This window comes from Neltuma alba, unplaced genomic scaffold (assembly GCF_004799145.2).
Source record: "Neltuma alba isolate B1F8T4 unplaced genomic scaffold, ASM479914v2 tig00005356_pilon, whole genome shotgun sequence".
NCBI lineage: Eukaryota > Viridiplantae > Streptophyta > Magnoliopsida > Fabales > Fabaceae > Neltuma > Neltuma alba.
The window spans coordinates 29,395-36,960 of record NW_021634078.1 but is presented as its reverse complement, the minus strand read 5'-3'; the positions used below and the strand labels follow the sequence as shown (position 1 = coordinate 36,960).

The 7,566-nt window shown below is 32.9% G+C and overlaps 1 pseudogene; it reads right to left on the bottom strand.

Moving 5' to 3' along the window:
• Nucleotides 1-3,100: 3,100 nt before the first annotated feature.
• On the bottom strand, nt 3,101-5,822 carry LOC114747555 (E3 ubiquitin-protein ligase AIRP2-like; annotated as a pseudogene).
• Between the last annotated feature and the right edge of the window lie 1,744 nt (nt 5,823-7,566).

Below are 7,566 nucleotides of genomic sequence, written 5' to 3'. Positions count from 1 at the left end.
TCGTTCTTCAGAAGTGGTTTTGGCCAATTCCAAACAGTCAGTTATCACGTCCTTCACTGGAATATTGGCCATCTGAACCTCCTCATCCCTAATTTCAACTTTAGCTTCATCTGGTAATGACTGCTTAACAACGAGAGCCTTTAGCTGACGATGAAGATTGAGCACTCCTTGGGCTAAAGTTTCTCTTTCTTCCTGCATCACGAATAATATATGAAATTGTCTTATCGATACAAAATTTGAACAAAAAATATAATCTTACATTATGGAACCTTGTACTGTTGCGCAATACTTTCTTCATTGGCAGTGGTCTTCATCATGTATGCTGCAACTGTTCCGGCTTCTCTGCCAAATAACCATCCCTTATCTCATCCCCCAGTTCATTAGAACGACTCTGCAGGTGCAGAGCCTGATTTTCTTCAAATTTCCCTTTCACTTCTCTTGCCTCAATTTCTTCCTTCTTATCAATTATCCTAACATTCTGTGTGCTAAGCTCATGCGGGCAATCAACAAATGTATCTTCTTTCACAGTAGCCGTATAGTTTTCGTCAACATGATCTCGCAATGTACCTGCCAAACCTCATTATCCAGATCAGCACGTTCTATCTGCGCCAAACAATTCCAACAATGTAACGCACAATCGATACCCTATCTGCTCAATATTTGAATGAAAAATTAGCATCTGTTCACTTTCCATAGCTTCGGTGCCTGATTATTTTCAGTAGAGGGTTCAGACGAGGATTGGGTAACTCCATTTGATTGTTTTATAGTTTGATCTGCATGGCCATGCCCCAAACCGGACGTAGCATGAACATCCGGAGCCATAGCCACATATTCATTTCCATTTGAGATCCCCTTCACATTTTGCTCTCGGCTTCCTCCAGCCTCATATCCTTCCCTGGCCCGACATGTGATTCTCATTATTTTGCTCGAAATTCGCAGGCATTTCAGTCGCTCATAATCGAACTGCCACTCAAACAAGATTCAGATCTGCATCTAACATGTGGATGGATCGGAATCGTTAAATACGATCAAAAGCCAAATTCAAGGTAATAGACAATCAACTTATCAATTAAACGAACCAAAACATAAAATTAAGCCTGTGGAGAAAAATGCAAATAGGCGTTTATCGCCAAAACTGGAGAAATGATCGTCAGGTTTGAAGAGTGAGCAACTCGAGAATTCAGAGTGATTGCGAACCAAACTTGAAAACCTGAGGCTATTGGGCGAAATTTTGGAATTCCGTTTTTTCCCTGAATGCTGAATGAGAAAGGGATCGTTATTAGTCATTTGGAAGCCTCTTGCTGGTTTCCAATTGGCGCCACAAAATCAAGCTCCCGCACTTGTCTTTTGCCTTTTAGTTGGTTCTTTTGTTTTTAATGCATATATACGCTTCCGGTTGTTAATATACTCTTCCGGTCTTAATATAATATCTATTTGACTAATTTGATTAGATTAAGAAAGTTAGGTAAGTTAGTTAATTATAAGAAATGTGACATGTTTTTCCTAAAACACTATGATCATCTTTCTTAATATCTTTCTCCCTCTTCTACTTGATTATAGTTTAAGGAATATCTATAGGGGTAATTTAGAGAAAATTGATAAATATGAGAAATAGGTCTTATATTTAGGACCAAAACCAACTCAACAATTGGGTTCTATATTAAGGATCGGAGAGAGTAATAGTAATACCCTGTACAAGGGTCATATATTTAGAACGGCGACGGCGTAGTACCTATTTATTTAATTTAATATAAAATTTTATTTTAATCCTTTAATTTTTGTAGGTGTATTAATAATACTAGTAGTTTCATAATAAAAAAAATACTACTAATATTGAATTTTAAATATTAACAAAACATTCTCAAATATTGACAGATTAAGTTTAATTTTTAGAAATAAGAATAATTGTATAAAAAATTGTCATTTAATATTAACAGTATTTAAATTAAAATACTAAACACTTTATAAAATAAGAGACCAAACCATAATTTTATTTAAAAATTAGAGGATGAAAGTTATACCTTTACTTCTTTTAATTAGTTTACACCTTCAAAAAATTTTAGTTATATTACTAAAAAAAAATAAGTGTATAATTTTATTAAATTTATGGACTACTTTCACGCCCAATATGAATTTACTGCATCCTCTTCTTCAATATCTTTTAAGAGACTTATTGCATGCCATTTTTTTTCATAAAGAATATAACGCTAATTGATGGTAGTAAGAAAAAAAAACCAATTTTTTGTGAAGAAAAACGAACTTGATGTATCTTTCATTCAAAGTATTAAGAAAAAAAATTCAATATTGATTTAAATTTTAATAATATTTGCATTGGTAACAATTAATTAATTAATTTAATTTAATTGAGAACACCTAATTTAAGATTCAACGATGTTCTGATAATTTTTAAATATCATTGTAAAAAGTTATATTAAATTTAAATGACAACAAACAGTCTTATTTTATTAGATGAGAGGCTGTAGGCTAGCATATTAAACTTAAACCTCATATGAATTTAGGGTCTCCATGAAGTTGATGTCCCCATCAATATGGTGTGTTCTACTTGGCAAGCAAGAAACTCACAAGTCATTACATTTGACCCGTCTACTTCATACAAAACAAAACAACCGCTCTCTGGATAACTGTTACAACGACCTCGTTATTATGTCAAACTGCAGAAAGAGATTGCTTTGAAAACCGAAACCAAAATGGCCCTATTTGTGGGCTTATTCGTCTCAATGAATGCTTCAACGCCACATAATAATATTACTCCATCAACATCACATAATAATTTGTGCTCCTGTTTGAATTTGAATATAATTAAAATATTCTATTTTCAACCATCCCCATATATAAGAACGACCCCCTCTCTTTCAATTCGTCAAAGATTTATGCTGAACAGAAGAAGAAAATAAAGGGGCAAATTCTCGATGAAGTCGACATGAATTGTTCAAAAACAAAATTTCCAGTCCCCATAAATGCTAAATGTAGACATTTTGAACAGGAGATGGTTATGCAAAGAAAGTTATAGATCGGCGGCTAAATATATATTAAAAAAAAAAAGATACTTGGTATAAACAACAGATTATCAGTTAAAATATTCTAGAAAAACAAGGAGGAAGCATTTTATTTTCATTTCTTCTCTCACTTTCCATTTTGCAGTCATAAAAGCACCTACACCCACCTTGTGGTATGAATGTATGACCTGCTCCAACAAGTAACACACAAGATGGATTTGAACAAGGGTCCTCTACAATGACTTCTAGGAGGGGACCCTTACAATATACATTATGCATTGTCTACAATGACATATAATTATATATGGACTAAAATTCCATAACTTCATCTTACCAGAGCAATATGCAGAAATGTCTAGAGATATTTCTCATCACCAGGCTGTATTCACATTTGCGGCCTGGCCTTCGATTTCTGTACATGGTTTTTCACCATAATGTGGAAAAATCAAATTAAGTATTCATAATACATTAGGAAGAGTGCATCTGGGTAATCTTTAGGTAAGCTATTGATGTAGAGGTAGAATCGCAACAAGTCCTCCTTGGACACTGTTTCGGCATCAACAACGTCGTCATTACAGGTTAGCACCCATAAGTCCTCTGAATTAACTCTCCTCAAGCTACCGCGACAAAATGGACAAGACTCTGACCTTCTGTTCCTGCAAGTACACAAGAGAGTGTCTAAATTCACTAACCCCATCGCACATGACTCAACATGTTTTTCTATGCATTATATGTAGTTCAAGAAATGAAAATATAACATTCACAGCTTACGAACAATATGACTTATAAATTTATTTGGCAAAAATTTTATATGTTATATTAATAGTTGATTATTTGATCCCTAAAAACTTTGATATACACAATGCAAACCCCGAAAATTGTTTACTTGCCATTCGCAAGTCTTTTGGATCAAGCACAGTCGCCTCGCCTATTCCTGCTTAAGCACTAAGACTGACCAAAACCAATTATCATTGAGTTTAAAATATTCAGAAGCATGTATCATTACAAGACTCTAAAAAACATTTCCTCAAGGTTTTTTTTTTTGTGCAAAGTCATCCGTGGGTTCACTCGCTGAGACCACTTATTGAGAGTAAGAGTTAATTGTAGACAAACTGGAACTTTATATGGTGGATTCCCTGTAATTATGCCTGATAAACAGGCAAGTAAACACGAACTAAACCTGCAACACAATGAGCTTACCACTTGCGTAGTAGCATTTGATACACATGGCATGGCAGCAATTAGGCAAAACCATTTTGGTGCAACCCTCCAAGCAGATTCCACATTCGTCCTCTCTCTCAAGATCCACACTGCTTAGTCTCCCATCTGCTTCGATCTTCTTCTTCTTAGAACTGGAACCTTCTATGCTGAATAACCTTCTTAGGAACTTGGAACTTCAACTTCTCCAAGCTCCCCTGAAGCCGCTGGAGAGATGGCAATATAACGGCTAAAATTCAAATTTGGATGACACAAACAAATCAAGATATAATTAGTAAAGCAATCATGATCGATCATTTTCTTTTTGTAAAATAAAATAAAGTTCCTCGTTTGCAAGTGAATAATTCACACACCATAAAAGTCCCTGATGGTAGCCTTCCTTCCATAAGCAGATATGGTTGATCTTCCCTCTTTGTGAACCTATTATAAGTAGAATAGGAGGGCAATGAGGAATAAGACTCTGGTAAACCTCTCCCATATAAGAAACACTGGAACAATAAAAACCAAATTTCTAAAAAAAGCCAACAATTCGTAAACATGCACAATTTGGAAAAAAGTAGCCCGTGAATGTATCCGAACCATATTGACCACTTATGTCCATCACTTTAAACTAGAAATCTACACTTCACATTTTATCAGGTGAAGGAGTCCTTGTCGTTGTCAGCGTCATGTTCATCATCCATATTTCCTCTAGCTAACAATAAATAAAACTCACCTTATAGATAAGCACATGAAAGAAGCTCAGATATCTTTGAAGAAAGCAAGAGCAAGAGCAATCCATCCATTGTAGCAAGAAGAGAAAGAGTGGGGCCCAGTCATTGTAAACCAATTTCATCTGAAGAAGAGTCCCACCCTTGGCTCTCGGAATCGCAGCAGCCCTAAATGGAACAGACCCATAATCCAGAATTAGAGGGGCGAACGGCCCCCGAAAATTAAATAAATAAATATAGTGCTCCCAGATAAATTGACAATAAAATTAGGGCTGAATTCAGAATTACAAGTTCAACGAACAAGTTTGTTTATTATACGGTTGAATTTAATCGACATGTAAGTCGGAACACGACAAGCGACGAAGTACTAACGAAAAGGCTTTCATATGAGTATCAGGGTTGATAACAAGCAAAATAATCAACAGTAGGGTATCAACTACGATAGTGATCGCGACGAGTAATTCAACTTCCCAACGCCTATGACCAAAAACTGCTAAAACAAACAAGGACCCAACTTGAAATTCCTCATGATTTTTCAAAATTAACACGATGATCAGAGAAACAAAAAAGAATGAGAAGAGTCGAAAATTAAACTTACAAAGCATTGGCATGCTGAATATCAGCCTCCAGCATTTTGAGGGAATCCTGGTAAGGTAATCGGGAAAGCTGGTACGGCATCATTTCCATCTTTCCCTGGAATAAAACTTTGTAGGGAAGAAGAATAATCAACTGGTGACTAATTAGGTAAATAGGGCCAAGAAAAGGCAGAAGTGTGGGACTGAGGGTAATAATCAAGCGAAAAGCAGAGGAGGAAGGAAGATAGAGAGAAAGAAAGGAATCGATGAAGCAATGAAAGAGGCTTTTGTGAATTTAATGGGTTTATATGAAACCTTTTTTCAACCTTCGCCGCTAAGGGCGGCTCTGGATATAGCTCTTGTGGCGAAGACGAAACGGGGTAAGGGTATGTATGTATGTTCTTGCCGTAGAAGAACGAATATTGACGAGACGAGAGGAGACGATAACTTGGGTTTGTTGGGAAACTAAGCGCCGTATATTCTCTCTAGTTTTTTTTTTAAAAACAAAAAAAAAAAAAAAAACACCCGCTACGGAAAGAAATGGGCAGGAAAAATATACTCCTGATTTGGACATAAATATAAAATATTAATTATTTTTTAAAATTAATTTATTTAATTTATAAATTCATATACAACTTAGTGTTATATTTGGATATTTTAGAAAAATCATATCATATTTATTATTATTAAAATTTATTTAATTTTTAAATCTATTTAAATCCAAATTAGTTAAATAGTTATTATATTTTTTCCAGCATAAATAGTTATAATATTCAGAATTAAAAAGAGTATTATTTTTTAACATAATGGTAAAATGATAATCAAGAGCTTGGCAAAAAAATGATAACCGAGAGATATCAAAGATTCACCTTTAAATTATATTTTGGGATGGTTAGCACCGTATATTCTCATTTCATTATAGTTCTTAGTATTGTCCCTTTTGACTTTGAGGATGTTAAGTTGCTGTTCAAAGTTTATTTCTAATCAATATCGTTATAATATAATTGCAATTTTAACTTAAATCATATTATGAGAGTAAAATCAAGTAAAAATATCTCGCGGCAAAAGGGGGGAAAAACTAATTTCTCTCACACAATATTTAGAGTTCGAACTTCATGAATAAAAAAAAAAAAAATCATATACTACCTCCGGTCCTTAACATAAGACCCTGTTTGACTTTTATTTTGATCCTAATATAAGACTACAATCCACTTGTCTCTCATATTTATTTTTTTTTCAAAACAGTTATTTTAACAATAATAGTTCTAGTCAATACACTTGATTAGTAAAGATATTTTAGAAAAGACAACACCTATTTAGGACAAATAACTAACTTAACTTACTTTCTTAATCTCCTCAAATTAGTCAATTAGCTCTTATAATTAGGACCGAAGGTAGTATTTATCAAGCTCCCCCTAAGTAAGTCAAACTTTGATAATGCTTCTTTGGGTCCTTTTATAAAGGTCAATAAACTGTTTTACATAAATGAAGAATTTTAATTAAAATTAGTTGTTTATGGTAAAACCTCAAAATTATTCTGGAGGAGTTTTGTTAATTAGTAACAGATTTTATAGACTAAAGTATATTTTTAATCTGTTAACTTTATAGAAGATTTCAATTTGATCCCCTTACTATAAAAGTATATTTTTATCTTTTAACTCTAAAACGGTTTTAAAAAAATAATGATATTGTGATCTCACATATTGATAAAACATATGTTAACATATCAAATTTAATTTTTTAAAATAGCGATGATTGTTAAAAAAAATCTTATTGTTTAAGACTAATAATTTTAAAATTAAAAGACTAAAAATATATTTTTAAATTTAAAAGATCAAATTAAAATAAAAATAAAAGTACATTTGAGCTAATTTTATATATAGTTAGGAATACTAAGGGAAAAAAATTAATATTTTAAATAAAATATATTATACAATTAAATATATATATATATATAGAGGTTTTTATATTAAGTAATAGATAGATACCATATAATCTATTGATATAACATAAAGAATCCTAACAACTTGATTAATTTATAAATCA